General features: G+C 46.6%; 1 long non-coding RNA gene across 1 annotated transcript in view; it reads left to right on the top strand.

Moving 5' to 3' along the window:
• Positions 1-20,396, top strand: part of LOC144783431 (uncharacterized) — a 431,028-nt gene that overhangs the window by 29,766 nt on the left and 380,866 nt on the right. Inside the window, exon 2 of the long non-coding RNA XR_013601437.1 lies at positions 13,432-13,485. This is a non-coding gene — a long non-coding RNA (uncharacterized LOC144783431). The remainder of the gene's footprint in view (positions 1-13,431; positions 13,486-20,396) is intronic.

The raw sequence follows: 20,396 nt of genomic DNA on the forward strand, positions 1-20,396 counted from the left end.
GAAAGACACAGCTTTAACAAAAGGAAACAGTTAGCTGATGAAAGTATTGAGGATTATGTTTCTAATTTACGTATATTAGCTTCTAAATGTGAATTCTGAGAAATGCTGGATATATATCTACATGATCAGCTTGTTTTTTCATTGCTTCTCAAAAAAAGTACAAGAACGTCTATTAGCTTGTAGGAATCCTACTTTAACTGAAGTTATAGACATTGCAATAAGCATTGAAAGATCATCAGTTTCTTCTAAAGTCATCACCTTTAGGTCAAGCCAGCATTGGAAATATAAATTTAGAGGTTATGGCTGATCCAGGATCGCCAATAACTATACTATCTGATGTTACTTATCATAAGAATTCTTTTCCTAATGAACTTTTTATTACAGATGTTAATCCTAAAGCGTTTGTCGGACAGGACATAGATATGGTAGGTTATTTTGATGAAACAGTGAATCTTTTGGGTAGATCCATAACTACTAAAGTATATGTAGCAAAAGAAAGGGCGTGATATCATTGGATGGTGTGATCTAGGTAAGATGGGAATCATGCTTAAACATGGAAGTGATAACCCAATATTTTGTGGGGATATGTCAATTTCAACAATTGATGTGTGTACTAATAACATTAATTCATCTCAATTGGATGTTGCTGATACTCCACTGGGCTCACGGACTCCCGTTTTGCTAAAGGATCTTCTCTGCCTTCAAAGACCCCACTTCTTGCGGCTCCTGCTCCGCGGGAGCCGCTCGAAAAAGGACTCGAAGGGGCGCACCTGAACAGCGCAACTGTGGGACTAACTGACCCTGAGGCCACCGGCGGGACTGCGAGGACCAGCGTGCAGTGCGGCTGGTCATCTGCCGCAGCTGGTCCTCTTCCTGCCCCCGCCTCCTGCCTGGTAAAAACACTCTCCGGGGCAGTGCTTACTTGGTGTTGCTGATACTCCACTGGGCTCACGGACTCCCGTTTTGCTAAAGGATCTTCTCTGCCTTCAAAGACCCCACTCCTCACGGCCCCCGCTCCGCGGGAGTCGCTCAAAAAAGGACTCAAGGGGGTGCACCTGAATAGCGCAACTGTGGGACTAACTGACCCCGAGGCCACCGGCCGGACTGCGAGGACCAGCGTGCAGTGAGGCTGGTCATCTGCCGCAGCTGGTCCTCTTCCCGCCCCCGCCTCCTGCCTGGTAAAAACACTCTCCGGGGCAGTGCTTACTTGGTGTTGCTGATACTCCACTGGGCTCACGGACTCCCGTTTTGCTAAAGGATCTTCTCTGCCTTCAAAGACCCCACTCCTCGCGGCCCCCGCTCTGCGGGAGCCACTCGAAAAAGGACTCGAGGGGGCGCACCTGAACAGGGCAACTGTGGGACTAACTGACCCCGAGGCCACCGGCGGGACTGCGAGGACCAGCGTGCAGTGCGGCTGGTCATCTGCCACAGCTGGTCCTCTTCCCGCCCCCGCCTCCTGCCTGGTAAAAAAAACACTATCCGGGGCAGTGCTTACTTGGTGTTGCTGATACTCCACTGGGCTCACGGACTCCCGTTTTGCTAAAGGATCTTCTCTACCTTCAAAGACCCCACTCCTCACGGCCCCCGCTACGCGGGAGTCGCTCAAAAAAGGACTCGAGGGGGCGCACCTGAATTGCGCAACTGTGGGACTAACTGACCCCGAGGCCACCGGCGGGACTGCAAGGACCAGCGTGCAGTGAGGCTGGTCATCTGCCGCAGCTGGTCCTCTTCCCGCCCCCGCCTCCTGCCTGGTAAAAACACTCTCCGGGGCAGTGCTTGCTTGGTGTTGCTGATACTCCACTGGGCTCACGGACTCCCGTTTTGCTAAAGGATCTTCTCTGCCTTCAAAGACCCCACTCCTCGCGGCCCCCGCTCCGCGGGAGCCGCTCGAAAAAGGACTCGAGGGGGCGCACCTGAACAGCACAACTGTGGGACTAACTGACCCCGGGGCCACCGGCGGGACTGCGAGGACCAGCGTGCAGTGCGGCTGGTCATCTGCCGCAGCTGGTCGCTCGATAAAGGACTCGAGGGGGTGCACCTGAACAGCGCAACTGTGGGACTAACTGACCCCGAGGCCACCGGCGGGACTGCAAGGACCAGCGTGCAGTGCGGCTGGTCATCTGCCGCAGCTGGTCCTCTTCCCGCCCCCGCCTCCTGCCTGGTAAAAACACTCTCCGGGGCAGTGCTTACTTGGTGTTGCTGATACTCCACTGGGCTCACGGACTCCTGTTTTGCTAAAGGATCTTCTCTGCCTTCAAAGACCCCACTCCTCGCGGCCCCCGCTCCACGGGAGCCGCTCGAAAAAGGACTCGAGGGGGCGCACCTGAACAGCACAACTGTGGGACTAACTGACCCCGAGGCCACCGGCGGGACTGCAAGGACCAGCGTGCAGTGAGGCTGGTCATCTGCCGCAGCTGGTCCTCTTCCCGCCCCCGCCTCCTGCCTGGTAAAAACACTCTCCGGGGCAGTGCTTGCTTGGTGTTGCTGATACTCCACTGGGCTCACGGACTCCCGTTTTGGTAAAGGATCTTCTCTGCCTTCAAAGACCCCACTCCTCGCGGCCCCCGCTCCGCGGGAGCCGCTCGAAAAAGGACTCGAGGGGGCGCACCTGAACAGCACAACTGTGGGACTAACTGACCCCGGGGCCACCGGCGGGACTGCGAGGACCAGCGTGCAGTGCGGCTGGTCATCTGCCGCAGCTGGTCGCTCGATAAAGGACTCGAGGGGGTGCACCTGAACAGCGCAACTGTGGGACTAACTGACCCCGAGGCCACCGGCGGGAGTGCAAGGACCAGCGTGCAGTGCGGCTGGTCATCTGCCGCAGCTGGTCCTCTTCCCGCCCCCGCCTCCTGCCTGGTAAAAACACTCTCCGGGGCAGTGCTTACTTGGTGTTGCTGATACTCCACTGGGCTCACGGACTCCTGTTTTGCTAAAGGATCTTCTCTGCCTTCAAAGACCCCACTCCTCGCGGCCCCCGCTCCGCGGGAGCCGCTCGAAAAAGGACTCGAGGGGGCGCACCTGAACAGCACAACTGTGGGACTAACTGACCCCAGGGCCACCGGCGGGACTGCGAGGACCAGCGTGCAGTGCGGCTGGTCATCTGCCGCAGCTGGTCGCTCGAAAAAGGACTCAAGGGGGTGCACCTGAACAGCGCAACTGTGGGACTAACTGACCCCGAGGCCACCGGCGGGACTTCAAGGACCAGCGTGCAGTGCGGCTGGTCATGCGGCTGGTCATCTGCCGCAGCTGGTCCTCTTCCCGCCCCCGCCTCCTGCCTGGTAAAAACACTCTCCGGGGCAGTGCTTACTTGGTGTTGCTGATACTCCACTGGGCTCATGGACTCCTGTTTTGCTAAAGGATCTTCTCTGCCTTCAAAGACCCCACTCCTCGTGGCCCCCGCTCTGCGGGAAACGCTCGAAAAAGGACTCGAGGGGGCGCAAATGAACAGCGCAACTGTGGGACTAACTGACCCCGAGGCCACCGGCGGGACTGCAAGGACCAGCATGCAGTGAGGCTGGTCATCTGCCGCAGCTGGTCCTCTTCCCGCCCCCGCCTCCTGCCTGGTAAAAACACTCTCCGGGGCAGTGCTTGCTTGGTGTTGCTGATACTCCACTGGGCTCACGGACTCCCGTTTTGCTAAAGGATCTTCTCTGCCTTCAAAGACCCCACTCCTCGCGGCCCCCGCTCCGCGGGAGCCGCTCGAAAAAGGACTCGAGGGGGCGCACCTGAACAGCACAACTGTGGGACTAACTGACCCCGGGGCCACCGGCGGGACTGCGAGGACCAGCGTGCAGTGCGGCTGGTCATCTGCCGCAGCTGGTCGCTCGATAAAGGACTCGAGGGGGTGCACCTGAACAGCGCAACTGTGGGACTAACTGACCCCGAGGCCACCGGCGGGACTGCAAGGACCAGCGTGCAGTGCGGCTGGTCATCTGCCGCAGCTGGTCCTCTTCCCGCCCCCGCCTCCTGCCTGGTAAAAACACTCTCCGGGGCAGTGCTTACTTGGTGTTGCTGATACTCCACTGGGCTCACGGACTCCTGTTTTGCTAAAGGATCTTCTCTGCCTTCAAAGACCCCACTCCTCGCCGCCCCCGCTCCGCGGGAGCCGCTCGAAAAAGGACTCGAGGGGGCGCACCTGAACAGCACAACTGTGGGACTAACTGACCCCAGGGCCACCGGCGGGACTGCGAGGACCAGCGTGCAGTGCGGCTGGTCATCTGCCGCAGCTGGTCGCTCGAAAAAGGACTCAAGGGGGTGCACCTGAACAGCGCAACTGTGGGACTAACTGACCCCGAGGCCACCGGCGGGACTTCAAGGACCAGCGTGCAGTGCGGCTGGTCATCTGCCGCAGCTGGTCCTCTTCCCGCCCCCGCCTCCTGGCTGGTAAAAACACTCTCCGGGGCAGTGCTTACTTGGTGTTGCTGATACTCCACTGGGCTCATGGACTCCTGTTTTGCTAAAGGATCTTCTCTGCCTTCAAAGACCCCACTCCTCGTGGCCCCCGCTCTGCGGGATCCGCTCGAAAAAGGACTCGAGGGGGCGCAAATGAACAGCGCAACTGTGGGACTAACTGACCCCGAGGCCACCGGCGGAACTGCGAGGACCAGCGTGCAGTGCGGCTGGTCATCTGCCGCAGCTGGTCCTCTTCCCGCCCCCGCCTCCTGCCTGGTAAAAACACTCTCCGGGGCAGTGCTTACTTGGTGTTGCTGATACTCGACTGGGCTCACGGACTCCCGTTTTGCTAAAGGATCTTCTCTGCCTTCAAAGACCCCACTCCTCACGGCCCCTGCTCCGCGGGAGCCACTCGAAAAAGGACTCGAGGGGGCGCACCTGAACAGCGCAACTGTGGGACTAACTGACCCCGAGGCCACCGGCGGGACTGCGAGGACCAGCGTGCAGTGCGGCTGGTCATCTGCCGAAGCTGGTCCTCTTCCCGCCCCCGCATCCTGCCTGGTAAAAACACTCTCCGGGGCAGTGCTTACTTGGTGTTGCTGATACTCCACTGGGCTCACAGACTCCCGTTTTGCTAAAGGATCTTCTCTGCCTTCAAAGACCCCACTCCTCGCGGCCCCCGCTCCGCGGGAGCCGCTCGAAAAAGGACTCAAGGGGGCACACCTGAACAGCGCAACTGTGGGACTAACTGACCCCGAGGCCACCAGCCGGACTGCGAGGACCCGCGTGCAGTGCGGCTGGTCATCTGCCGCAGCTGGTCCTCTTCCCGCCCCCACCTCCCGCTATTTAGCCCCTCCCTTATCCGCGCACGCGGGACGCGCGTGGGCGTCCGCCGGGCTAAGCCCGGGCAAAGGGCGGGCCGTCTAAGGCCGTCCAAGGTCGATCAAGGCTGAGCTGGGCCCCCCTCTTACACTTGGCATTTTGACTGTTAACTGTAGATAAATTAAGTGTATGAAAGATTCCGGAGGACCACAGGTACAATTGTGATTGCTACCTAAAAGTGTGGGTTGGCTGTTGTTATAATTATTATGTCTCTGAGGTCTGGGAAAAATCGCCATGTTGTAATCCCCACTTCTGGCGGGGTGGTTACAGGCACCCAGGATCACTTCTTCAAGATAGCCTCCACCATACTGGAAAAGGAGATTGCCTACGCAGAAAAGCACCTCTCCTTGGATTTAATAACGGGGAAACGGTCTTCCCTAGGTCGTATAGGCACGACGGTTTCTCCTGCGCCCGCAAATACTCCAGGGGACGAAATCAGGCTGGTGGATGTTGGGGATGTTTCAGATAGTTCGAGTATAAATCTATCTTCCCTGAGCTCCCCAGCTTAAACCTTCCCCCAGAGGCACCACCTTATACAATAGTCTTAGTGGGGGTACGATCCCTGGGGGCAGGAAATTCAGAATCGTTCAGGGAACTGAAGAACAGGTGGTTTTTTGGCTAGACAGGAATAGGACCCTCCCTCCATCTTTAAATACAGAGATTTTGGGTGTTAGAAGGGTGCATTGGGTGGGAAACAACCCCAAAGATCTTGAAGGGGATTGCATCCTAGTGAACTTTAGGGATACTTGGGTTATAGACCACATCCGGAGAGAACCTAGATTTGGCCGAGAGGGCGACATCCTATCCCTGGGCCTTGAGTACTTTTACCCAGGGGCTATGAATAATGGACGCCATAATTCTTATCCCATTTTTCGACAGAGAGGATTTCGGGGAGCAAATCCATCTCACAGGTTAGTGCACCCTTTTCCAGTTTATAATAGGTTTGATCCCCTAACAGATTTGGAGGGTGTAGATTGACTCCCCAAAGCAGATGGCGAGACTAATGAAGACAACAGCCAAATAGGTCCAACGGACTGTCCCTCTGACAGTAACAGTGAGGATATGAAACACCTAACTGGACCCAGCAGCCCAACTACAACTCAGGCACTACCATCTCAGGCTGTAAACGGGGCTATGAACTACAAAATAAGAGCAAATGTAGAGCAAGGTTCCCTGTCAATTGTTTCCTGGAATCTGGCAGGAATATCGAATAAACTTGACCTGCCAGAATGGGGGTCATTTATTGACTCCCAAGATGTGTGCCTATTCCAGGAAACCTGGGCCAGGGAGGACCACCAGAGCATTGGTTTTGCCTCATTTTCTATCCAGGCAAAATGGGGTGGGAAGGGACGCCCGTCTGGCGGATTACTCATTTGGGTGGGTTCACACTTGGGATGTTCTGTAAGGATACTGGAGACAAACTCCGCGGATATCCAAAGTGTGGCATTGGAATGGCCAAATGCGGCTAAATTAGTATTAGTCAATGTATATTCAAGACCAACGGGCGTGACTAATGTCTCAGGAACAATTGAGGATCTATCCCTCTTCCTTGGTACCATCCCCCAAGGCACCCCATATCTGGTAGGGGGTGACTTCAATTGTCAATTCGAGCCACTGCCAGCCTTCCTGGAGGGCACCACACTGGAGGAGGATGATAAATGGGATATACCACCTGTTGGGGGCCCAACAGTGAAGTCCTGGACTCCGCTTTCTACCCAAATCATGGCCCTGACTCTCAATAACTCTATAAGGGCCTGCAATAGGCGGGTCAGTGGGGACATTCCCCCGAAACCCACCTTTCATAAACTGGGGTTTGAGTCACGCATAGACTACATCTTTGTGGAGATTCATGACTGGGCTATGGTAAGGAGTTTTCAGGTAACCCCACGTGGCGAAAGCGATTAAAATGCACTGATCCTGAAATTCCAGGTGCCCGGTATTATCGCTGAGAACCAGATGCCTAATACCTCCCCGGACCATAGAGCGATCCTATCTAGTGATAGACGCAGAATAAGATGGGCTAAAGTTATGGGGAACCCAGCATCTATTTCCCGGCTCTATGCCACAATACTACCGGTCCTGCAAAGAGTAGAAGAGCTTATTTTATTATGCCCGTCTGTGGAGAAACACAATTCACTTGGGGATCTTCATTCGGAGCTCACCAGTGCAATAGTAGAGGTATTGAACCCGCGAGTAACGAAAAAGGTCAGCAAATCGATAAAAGCCTCATGGTACAACACAGCCTGTAGGAAGGCTAAAGCCGAACTACTTGAGGCTATGAAGCAAAGGGGTGGCACTGTGTTGATCAGGGCAAAAAGGACAGAATACAAACACCAAATCCAGATTGCCAAGACTGAGTGGGACAACGAAAACTGGTCTGAAATGGTGGGTGCCCTTAACCTTAGAGATGCCCGGAAATTCTGGCAGATCGTTAAAAATGGCTCTGTGGACCCAACACCAGCAGTAGAAGCTAACATTGCTTTTAGTGTCCGGGAGGCTCACTTCCGCACCCTATACTCGCAGGCTAGCACAGATCAGGCAGAAGACATAGGTAATCCAGTGAATTGGCCCAGGAAGAATTCACCGTGGCGGAGGTTGGTGCCGCAATTGATAAATTGAGAGCGGAGAAAGCTCCGGGCTTGGACAGGCTCCCGGGAGACTTGTTCAAGCATGAACCAACTGTCTGGGCCCCATACCTACAGGTCCTTTTTAACTCAATTTTGGGTGGGATGGAGGTTCCTAGTACTTGGCTGGGGGCAGAGATTGTACCCGTCTTCAAGAAGGGCTCTCCTCTGCTCCCAGCCAACTACAGGCCTATTAGCCTCATAGACGTCCCACAAAAGGTCTTCGCAAGGCTCATACTGGACCGCCTATTAGAGTGGATGCTTGATCACCCAGTCCTGAGCTCTTATCAAGCAGGGTTGTGGAAGAAAGTCTCTACTATAGATCATATTTTTCGCTTGGCCCTCCTATATTGGAAAACGCTAAAATTGGAGGGTGGCAGCCTCTATGCCGTTTTCGTAGATCTACGGGCGGCATTTGATCTTGTACCCCGTAGAAAACTATGGTCTGTCCTATCCAATATGGGGGTACCACAACACCTTCTAAATATGATTGTCCGCCTACACACAGATAACTACGCGCAGGTTAGATGTGGCCGGGATGGTTCTCTATCTCATAGATTCCCCGTTGACAGGGGGGTAAGACAGGGTTGTGTGCTGGCACCGACCCTGTTTTGCCTCTATGTCCACGGGGTAATCGCCCATCTAAATGGGGTAGAGGATGGCGATGCCCCCAGACTTGCCAGAAGCAGGGTGTCAGCGATTATGTTCGCAGACGACACCCTGCTTCTGTCTAAGTCACCTATGGGGATCCAACGAGTCCTCAAGGGTTTCGAGGTATTCTGTGGAAACCATGGCCTTGAGATTAATGCTCTCAAGACCAAATATATGATCTTTAATCCCCCATCATAAACACGCCCTAACCCATGCATCGGTGGAAATAGGCTGGACAGGGTCCGAACCTTTGAATACCTAGGGGTGACTCTAAATGAGCATATGTCTTGGGGACATCAGCAAACAAAATCACAACTTAAACTGGCCCAACTGGCGGGAGGAGTTATTACCCTTATAAATAAAAACAAATCTACCATTAAGGCAATCGGTCCCCCGCTAGAGATATATAGAGTGCAGGCCAGGGGAGCGGTCATGTATGGTTGTGAACTCTGGGGCCATATGTGTAAACGTGAGTTGGTGGTAACGGAGAACAAATTTATCAGGCAGCTTTTATCTCTCCCCCCTAGTACCCCCCTTTTGCCGATGAGGCTTGATTTGGGATTAAGGCCACTTGATGAAGACTTGGGAGTTAGGCCCCTAATCTTCTGGCGTAGAGTTTGGACCACACCAGAGCTGGTAAATTACAGGTCTGGGCTGCAGGAAATTGTGAACTACTCGATTGCAGGGAATATCCCCTGGTTTCAGCACATAAAAAACAAGTTTTTGCGTTTGGGACTAGCCAACCTGTGGTTTGATCCTGCGACTGCTTGCTCCACAGTTTCTCGGAAGCAGTTACTTTCACTGTACTATGAAAGCAAAATTGTGGCACAGAGACAGGGCACACAGTCTGGTACCCTGACCGACTCCTTCCTAAAGACCAAGGATACTTATAAGCTGGAGGGAATCCTAGATGTTATATTTCCAACTAATACTAGGAAACTGTGCCTAAGGTGGAGATACGGAAGTTTACCAATCCAAGCCTTCACTAGCAAGTGGACTGAGCCCTCCCTGAGTCACTGCTCCGGGTGTAATTATGACCAGGAAACTGAGTTGCACATACTGTTTTTCTGTCGAACTTATGGGCAGGCTAGAAGGCAGTGGATAGTTCCGGCCTGCAAAACTCTGGCCTTTAATCACTGCCTGCAGGCATATAGGGTTCTCAAAACAGACCTCTCTGGCATGATAGTGTTTGCGGTAGCCAAATACCTGGAAACCTTCTGGCAGAAGAGAAGACGTTTACTATCCAGGGTTGCAGAATAATTGTATAATTTTAAACATTATCAACATGTAATTATCTTTTTAACAATTTGTTTGTTCCTATGGACTAATTACAGCTCCCTGTATGATGATATGTATTAAGGAATCATGTTACTGTTTTTAAAAATCTCTGATTAATTGTCCAGGATGTAACTAATTGTTTTATCTGTATAACTGTTGTGTTTTATCTTTTATGGCAAATGTAGCCGAAATAAAGATGTTGATTAACCCTGGGCGGGCAACTTCGCTACGCCCACAAAGTGGGCGTAGTGTTGCCTACTTCGCCCTTTGCAAAGTAGGCGAAGCAGGCAACACTACACTCACTTCGTGGGCGTAGCGAAGTTGCCCGCCACCCGCCTCCCTCCCGCCCTCCCTAAATGCTTACATTAATATATAAAAGAATTATAAAACCACTTACCTTGTCCTGCCGCGTCCCCGGGGCTCCCGCTCGTCATTGCGCCACCGGCCCGTGCGTCTTGGATGCTAATGCACATGCGCGGCCGCCCGCGCATGCGCATTTCTCCCGAGAAATGCGCATGCACGGGCGGCCGTCGTTTTTTGTCCACTTCGCATAGCCCCACTACACCCACTAAGCCCATGATGTTTTGATAATTACAAATATGTTTTTGAAGGTAAGATAGGCTGTGTAAAAGGAGTTGTACATGACATTAAATTAAAAAAGGGGGCACTACCTATTAAACATAAAGTGAGAAGTGTTCCACTCGGTGTTAGAAAGGAATTGAAGGAACTTTTGGACAGACTTTGTAGAGACAAAATCATCAAGCCTACTGACTCTTCGGAGTGGGTTTCGGCTGTTGTTTTGGCTAAAAAAAAAGAAAATTTCCGTTTGTGTGCTGATTTACGCTCCTTGAATAAGAATATTTTGGTGGATTGCCACCCTTTACCCCTTATTCAAGAAATGTTAATGGCAATTGGACAAGCTACTCATTTTTCGCTTATTGACTTAAAATCAGCTTACCATCAGGTCTCTCTATCTGAAAAGTCTCAAGATTTGACTACATTTGTTACTCCTTTTGGTGCCTTCAAATATATGAGGCTTCCATTTGGACTAGCTTCTGCAGCTAGTGTTTTTCAGAAGCTAATGGACTCATTGTTTGGAGACAAGCATTCCAAGATGATATACTCGTTTTTGATAATGATGTTGAAGAACATAATAATGTTCTTGGAAAAGTTCTTGAGATTTTGCATGACAAAGGTATGACAATATTAAAAGATAAATGTCGTTTTTTGGTAAATGAATTTGAGTATTTAGGACACTCTATCACCAAAGAGGGTATTAAGAAAAATTTAACTGATTCTATTACTAATGCTCCAGCACCTGTGGATAAAGATTCTCTTAAGTCTTTTTTAGGACTTAGTGAATACTATGCACGTTTTGTGCATGGATTTGCATTTTGTGTTGAGCCTCTTAGATGTTTGACTCGCAAGAATGTAAAGTTTGATTGGAAAATCGAACATGAAGATGCTTTTAATAACATCAAGGACATTATCAAAAATGCTCCTGCCTTACAACCTGCCTTACAACTTTTTACATGTGGTCTAAAAATGCACTGTTACTGTAGATGCAAGTTCAGTAGGGCTTGGAGGTGTACTCACTCAAACTCATAAAGGAAAAGAAAATACCATTGCATTTATTTAACATACTTTAAGCAAGGCTGAGTCTAGTTACAGTACTATCGAGAGAGAAGCATTGGCTTGCACTTGGGCTGTTGAAAAGTTCAAAAACTATTTGTGGGGTAATTACTTTGATTTATTAACTGACCACAAACCTCTACTGTAAATGGTACTGGTGGGGCATCATCTAGATTAGTAAGGCTCATATCGAGGTTGCTGGAATAGAATTTTGATATAAAGCACATATCTGGTGGAGCTAACTTTAGAGCAGATTGCTTATCTCGATTACCTGTAAAAAACATTTCAGATGTATCAGAATATGATGATGACGAATGTGTTGTTGTTTCTGCCATTGATGCTTCTGAATATTCTATGGGTGTAATTTCTGAAGAAGATTGGATTGAGGGATATAAAACTGATGATGTACTTCAAAAGGTCATCAGATATGTTATCAACGGTTGGCCACCATTACGAAATTTAGAAAAGTGTTTGGTTACTTTTCAACAAGTTTCTTCTGAATTGAGTATAGAAAACAATATAATTACTAGAAATGGTCTTTTTGTTCCACCATTGAAGCGTTTTGATACCTTAGTAAAAAAGGCACATATTGGTAATCCAGGTATGTCAGGCACTAAAAAATTACTTCGAAAATGTTATTGGTGGCCAGATATGGATTCATTTGTAGAACAATTCATTAATAAGTGTCCTGAATGATAAGCAATGGAAAAACATTAAAACTTCTACCTCCACTAATATTTTGCAAGATCAACCTTGGGAAAAATTAGCAAAAGATTTTCTGGACCATTTAATATTTTGAGTAGTGACATGAGATATCCTATTGTTCTAACAGATTATTATTCCAAATGGATCTTTTATGATTTTGTTTCTTTTCCCACAGCTGATGTTGTCATTGATTTTTTGGAAAAATGTTTTTATCTTGAAGGATTTCCAAAAAACTAGTCTCTGATAATGGCACACATTTTGTTTAAAAGAAAATGGTAGATTTTCTCAAACAATACGATATTAAGCATGAGAAAACACCACTGTATTTTCCGGCTGCCAATGGCTTAGTGGAGAGATCAAATACATTTTTCAAGGAAGGAATTCAAACAGCTTTATCTTCTGGATTAGATGTCAGAAAACACATAAAAGAGAAACTTTGGAGCTATCTCAATACTCCACATTCTATTACTGGTTTCTCTCCTTTTTTTTTATTGAAAGTTAGAGATGCTAAAACTGTGTTAAATCCTGTTTTCAATAACAAGTTAGGTTCTTTGTCCAAGATTGTTGAAAAGATTTCTCACATTTCAGTGGATGAGTGTGTACGTGAACATTTGGAGAAAAAAATACAAACTTTGCAATAAAATACCTATTAAGGAAAAGAAAGAATATGCAACTGGAGATCGGGTCATTGTTAAAAAACCTAGAAAAACTAGCAAAGGGGAATCTCAGTATACTCCTCCACAACAAATTGTAAGTGTCACACATTCTTCAGTAATGTTAAAGAACCGTGGCTGGTGGAACAAGAGTGCTATTATTAAAATTGAACCTCATCAGAAAGACATTTTTGTAAAAAAAAATGCATGACAAAGAAAGTTTGAGCAATCCATTCTGGTGTTTTGATAAATATGTATCTAATCAAACTCAATGTGATTCAAATACTTTACCTTCTTGGCAACCAGACAATTCTAATTGCAATGAACAAATTGATTCAAATGATTATTCTTCTTTGCAACATAACATAACTAATTGTAATCAACAAAATGTTTGCAATAATTGCATTAATGATTGCAATGATGTTCAAATGGACAGATCCTCAAATCCAGATACTAGTTCAGTTACTGGAAAAAGAAATGTGGTTATTTCGACCAGATTTAATGATTATTATTTATATTGATTTTCTTGTTTTATTTTGTTTAGCGAAGGGAGATGTTGTATCCCTTTAATTTGCTTGTATTCTGCATTCTACATTCTGTATTCTCTCTTTTAGTATGTTGCTGTCGGGTCCTTTCTACCTTGACATCGTACCAGACAGCCTCGTATCGTGAGTATCTTATTACTTTGTGGGTTCTTTTCCTTTTGGAGTTAATCTTATAAATAAACTCCTTATTCAAACTATCACGGTTTCATTATTGTTGTAATATTATACAACATCCCCTAATTCCAGTAATGATAGAGGGCCTGATTAAAAGTTTGGTGTTGCGGTGCCGGGTCGGCCCCGCACTGCCAAACCTATGGTCGTGCTGCCTGCCAGATTACAAGTGATTCTCGTGTCTGCTGGGCTTTTTTTTTACATTCCCACCTTGGTGCACTGAAAATGGGCAACGCAATGGGAGGGCCAAAACAGTTCCTGCATGGCAGGGACTGAAAAGTCCATGCCTTGCAGGAACTGGGGCGCATGCACACAGCGGGCCATGCATACCATGGCACAGAAGCACAAAGGGGGGGGCCTGTACATCCCCCTTTGTTTCCTCTCCACCACGGTTTTCATGGAGGAGAAATATGCTTAGCGGGACCGAGGCCTCCTGACAGCCGCAACACTGTCAGGTAACGGTGGTTCCCTGGCAACTGCTGCGGTGCAAGAGGAGTCCGACTGTACTATTTGAAATAGGGCTGTCGGAAGACTGCCATCGCTGCACTCCCAAGAGTCTGGCAGTCTGTAGATCGCCAGACTCAAAATTAGGCCCTAAGTGGGGGTTCGTAGAAGCAAAAAGGTTAAGAACCACTGGTCAAAGGTATTGGCAAAAAACACCTTCCTAAGCATGGAAAGTCAAAACCTGTGAGTCTGCGTTGCTTTAACTTTGAAATGTAATGCACAGAACATATCAGAGCAGACCCTCAAGGCACCGACTTTAATTTTATGCTAATCAAAAGGTTTCTCTGCTCCTGTCTAAGATCCCACAGCACACAGAGAGTGAAAAGCCTATTCTGCTACGTTATGGTATTACAAGTACATTTTAAAAATCTCCATAATATGAAGAGAATGTGTACATAAAGTAAAAGCAAGTGCTGTAGACGTTAATGGATTGTTTACTGATAAAGTATCAGGTAAGCAATAAAAGATCATATACAATTTCACATGCGATGAAAGAGCACATAGGAATATGCATGTCATAAGAGGGATTATGAATCGCATTAACAGCATGTGATTAAAATCACAAACACTTTCAACGACAACATGCCCTGGGAGTAAAATATGTGTATAAACTGGATCAACAACCTTGGTATGCAAGAGTAGCACAAATGTCCTTCACTACGTCCAACTAAAATACCTGCTACAACTACCTAAATAGAAAAATAAGGTCTGTGGAAGTCCCTATGGAACTCTGTGCTGCAATTTGCAAGCTTTTGTTCTTCTACCTGGGACATAATTCGATGTACTATCCTACAATTGAATCAATAATTTATTAAATTGAGTAGGCAGCAAAAGTCTTTACATCTATTAAAGATTCGTGGCATCTGTGGTACCACTGATTTTTGTTGCAGGTAAACAAAGGTGGAACGTTTGCTTGTTACTTGAATCTTTCTCTTGGTCCGTGTGATAAAAAAATGACCAAAGAATATTTTGACTGCTGTTTTTTTAAATGTGGAATTGTTTTTGTAGTGACATAACTTTGCAACTTTAAGTGTTTGTCGGTTTTGCTATTATTGTACTGGCAATGCGCTTTGAGATTAGATTTATGGAGTTAGGCCTGCACTGCAATTGAAGGAATTTTACGCAAGCAATAAAACTGTGCGAAATTCCATCACCCAAAGATCTGAGGGGCATATTTTCAAGCCCCTATAGCCACCACAATGTCACTTTTCAGGACGTGTGGTGGTGATAGTTGCTTCACTTTGTTTACAAGGCATATAGCTTAGCATGAAAGGGGAGGGCAATAGGTGTTGCAGTGGGCGTTCCACCGCAACACGCATTGATTTTGACCCTGCCCCCTATTTATTAGGGTTGCGTAAATAGGATGAAGTGCCAAAATTAAGATCAGGGAAAACCTAGTCTTAACCTGGCGAAAGAGGAGAAATGTTTAATTTCTCCTTGTTTTTGATGTTTCCATGTGTGTTGTATTGTGCAGCACACATGGAAACAGCAATACACCATTGATTGTTTATGTGCAGGATAGTGTCCCTTCCTGCACATAAATATTAATTTTTACAAAAAATGATGTTTTGCAATTTCTGTGTGCTGCATTAAGCAGCACACATAGAAGTTACAAAACTCCATTTAAAGATTGTTTACGTGGAGGAAGGGATATCTTCCTCCACATAAACATACTTCCCACAACACAGACACCCTTGCACTATGGTGCAAGGGTGCTCTGCGTTGGCACTAGGCTGCTAAATTTGCTTAGGGGGAAACGCAGGCTGCACCATATTGTTGTAAATATGGTGCAGCCCTGTGTTTCAGAAGTGGTTAAGTGCGGCATTAAGCCAGGAAGGCTAACGCCGCACACCATCACTTCTTAGTATATATGCCCCCCAGTGTCCACATACCCCGGATCAGACAATTCCTTACCAAAGTGGCAAGGCTGTCAACAGTGGCCGACCATTGACCCCGGATCAGACAATTCCTTACCAAAGTGGCAAGGGCGTCAACACTGGCCGACCATTGCCGATGTCTGCAGCAGTAAAGGGGGAAGGTGCCTATTTTTGCGATGTTGGGATAAACTGCAGTAATTGGCTACCTTTAAGAGGGTCAAACCAGCCAATTGGAAGTGATTCAGTCATTCCAAAAAGGTTTTATTTTTGTCAGTTCTTTGATGGTTCTGGTCAAAGATACATGATTGGGAAAATTGAGCCAACACTAAACATGGCACATCCCATGTGTTCTGTGGATTATTTTTACTTCCTGCCTTAAAGCAACAGCATGGAGGGGAGGGGCCATTGGCGGAGGAACTCACCCCATCATAAATCACATCCACATCAGCAGAGACAGGATAGAGAGAACCCCGGGATCGTCCCTGCAAAATTCTTAGGGATAAATTGAGCGGGCCCTCCACCTCGACAGCTTTAACGGAGGTGGAAGAACCTGGAATAAGGGGATGGGTGTCAATTCACCAAAATTCCAGGGGTAGTGGAAGTGACATCACACACTATTTGACCTTTACTTTGAGTTACACACATGCTTAAACATAAACACACATTTACATATTCTAAGATTATCACACTCACGTACAAGCAAGCATACAACATGCATTTAAAAGCATTTTTCTTACATTAGCTATCAGGTAGGGTCATATTCCTGCTAATTATACTTCATTTTGTATTACACTAATAGTGAATAGCATTATTTCCTATTAGTGTAACAAACATTTGACTGAAAACCATGAAAATGGAGCTCCAAATGACATGCATTATAGCAAACTACTCCTGTGTTTCAGGCACTGATCTTGCCACCTCTGAGGTCAATTGTCGCAAAGGCTGTGCTAGGGGTAGCAAGGGGAAAGCTAAGGGCTGCACTTGCGACCCATGGTGACCCCTAAATGATGTCCATGAGTAAGGGCTCCCGTCAAATTGTCCAGGCAAATTCTACTCTTACCTATAGTCAGTAACGCTTCTCAGGAGCAGGTAACCTTGGACTGAAAATTCCGTTCTGGTCAAGAATCGGCAGCCCAGCTAGTGCTGGATAGAGACAGAGCAGATGGGCATGGAAAGACTTTCCTTTGGCATGCCTGCTGTGGGCGTCCACTGCACGGCCGCTCATTGGATCTACTTATATAGCTTCCTTTCTGTCTGCGTACTGCAGAAGCAGGAACAACTTGACTCAGAATACTGAAAAATGGCAGCAGAATCCGGTCAGCGTGATCTCTACTTTGGTCCCAAAAGGTAGTAAAGCCTGAAGGAAAGGGCTCTCCCTATCCTGCTACAAATGCTCACTCCTTCCCATATCAACAAAATACAGAGCCCAGAAAGAGGAACCCTCAACAGGGGCCCATAGCCACCCAGCCAGCAGCCTAAATCAATCAGGTAGGTAAAAGGAAGACCCTGTTTCTAAAAAAGTTTTTGATGACACAGGAAAAGAAATAAAGCTTAAAAACACCAAATGCACAGTTACAAATAATGTGCTTGACTAGCACATCACTTTGAAAAAGGTTCTGTAAGCACAGGATAGTTTAGAAGCAATATATTACTATGGGCGTGCATCAGGTGCACTCAAGGGTGCAACTAGACCCAAGTTTCGGGAATGAGGCTAGTACTAAACAGTGGTGGTGAGGCTATAATTTCACATACGGGGCAGAGCGTTTGGAAGGCCAATTGGTCCGGCTAATGCATGGAAAAGGCATAGGAGCATGCCTGTTCTTTCCTGCTTTAGCACATTAAAGCGAGATCTTTTGTCATAGCCAATGCATCCCCACAAGACACAGCACTGCTGCAGCTCAGAGAGTGTACACCAGAGCTGTGAGTATCGAATATCTGCAAGATGGTTGGTACCAAGAAAGTCCTGTGCATGTCTGACAACGTTGCATAACAAGGATGGCATGGGCCCTGGTGCAAGCAGGGGAAATGGGCACTTTGAATGCTGGTGTAATCATTAAATACAGCAATTATCAGAGTCCAGTGGGCCTCTCAGGGCTCTGTACTCCCGTGTCACTGTATCTGCTCCACCAACGGTAGCTATGCCCCTTATCTGACACACTGAAATTAAAGCACTGAAAGCTTACTGGAAAACTGTCTTATCTGATTAAAAGGAGCATGAACTGCATAATGATCAAATGCTTCCAAGGAACAAGAAGATGTGTGTGGGAGGAGTCTCCCAATGTGTGCAAGAAAGTGCTCCCATTGACATTGAGAAGTAGACTTGAGGTGTGAAAAATAAACCAAGACAAAAACAAATGTGGGGAGCTTCTATCTGTCTGTCACCAACAGCTCAAAAGGAAGGTGTAAACACAGAGAATAATAAGCTAGATACCTGTTTACAATGTAAAATCATGTATGTATTGGTATTTCTAAATCATGGACCTAGCTCGAGAGCAGCAAAGCTTTGCTCATTATGGTTGATGATGGAAAATGATGCGAGATTGTCTTCATCAAGAGGTTGATTAAATCCTTTTGCTACACACGCTTACAGTAGTATCTCAAACATTTAAATTTTAGACACATTGTGATTAAGTGGAGAGGATGTGGCCTAATGGCTAGGGCGGTCGACCTCCATCTGGGGAACTGGGTTCGAGTCTCAGCAGTGACGCTCAACATCCTGTGATTCGGGGCAAATCACTTAATCTGCCCCGCCTAACAAAAATGAATGTGTCCTTGTGTAAGGAAACTGGTGCTCATGTAAATTGCACTAATAACTGATACCTTCAGGTCAAGTTTGTGCTATATAAAACTCTGAAGGGAAAAAAAAGAAAGAAAAGTAATTTCCCACAAGTGCACAATTTTCAGTCAATTCCAAGCTAGATACAAACCAAGGTTCTCAGATCAACACCTTAGTAACTAGATTACAACTCCTTCCTTAGTTGATTTATTAAAACGTCCAAAAAAGCACCAAACATTTGATTTCACTACTCTGTGAATGGTCATGTTCAGTTGATGTTTTAACATTGCCATTAGGCCGTATTCCTCATGCTGTGTAGTGAGTCGACTGAATTGAAAATATTTTGGTTTATATGTGTTGTACTTGGGTAGCACCTACATGAGTTGTCTCTTGTTTAAGTTTTATCTATTTGCATCTACACGCTGGTGTAAAGTTTGTGAATGTCCCCAGAAACCCAAGATGCCAATTACAAGGTATGCATTAAGATTTTTTTTATTATAAGCTGTTTCATTCAAAATGCAGCTAACAACGGTCATTGACTGGAATTAAAATGTTGAGGTTGTGTTTCCCTGTCACAAACAGATTCTTGATAAAGCAATAGGCAATGATGAGATTAATATGAATCTTGGGCTGCATAGTTTACAGCATAAGTATGGATTAACTGCATTTGTCACATATAATTTCCCAAATTAGCAGATTTCACCAACATTTTAGTTTTTAGCTCAAGTAGATGAAAATGATATCACCAGACAATGTGCCATATAATTTGCATTTATTGCTGCATAATTTCGATAACCTTGGTCCTCCAAGGTGCATATTTTAAGTAAATTAGAAGGGTTTTTGGGGATCAAAGCATAAAAACCTGCACAAGTCCTAACATCCCTGTTTATCAAACACAAAAGGTGCAAAAAGGGCTCGAGGCACAGTCCCCTATACCTCCAATAATTGGGGAGCCCATCGTCACCCACCGGCTTTCCCAAAACCACAACAAACAAAGTTAGCCCAGCACACTTTAAAGGTCAAGTAATAAAAATTAAACAGTTTTCAAGATGCCAATGTAGTCCAATGAAGAGCCGAGGTTATGTGGTCGTATTAAATTTCATCCTTTATTTTTCTGTTTTTTAAACGTTTTGCAACCGCTAAAGCGTTTCGTCCATTCACGGACTTCTTCATGGCTCGCAGTATGTATTTGTAGCGCTGTAATATGACATCTTGAAAACTGTTTAATTTTTATAACTTGACTTTTAAAGTGTGCTGGATATCTGTTTGTTGCATATTTTAAGTAGCTTGGACAATGTAAAATCTCTGCACAGTAGATTGGGGACTATCATTATGATGACAACATTTATATTTCACGCATAACCATGAAATATTATTCATATTCCACAGTTCCTTGTCCTACATGGGTATTTTATACCACTGTGTTTTGTGCAATACAAGAAAACAAAACATGAAATACGTGCATTTTTACTCGAAGATGTAATGACTTATAAATAAACTTAAAATGGTTATGCTCTGCTGTGAGAGCTGTGAGGCACTAGGGTAAATTACACCTATACAGCCACTTCCCATTTTGTTAGCGCTACGTTAATTGTCTTATAAAAAAATACACACTTATGCCTAAATCAAACTTGTTTCTTTTTCTTCAAATAAAAGAAGAAGGGATAAAGATATACGCTGCAACAAAACTTCATCAAGGGAATTAG

Source organism: Lissotriton helveticus, chromosome 9 (assembly GCF_964261635.1).
Source record: "Lissotriton helveticus chromosome 9, aLisHel1.1, whole genome shotgun sequence".
NCBI lineage: Eukaryota > Metazoa > Chordata > Amphibia > Caudata > Salamandridae > Lissotriton > Lissotriton helveticus.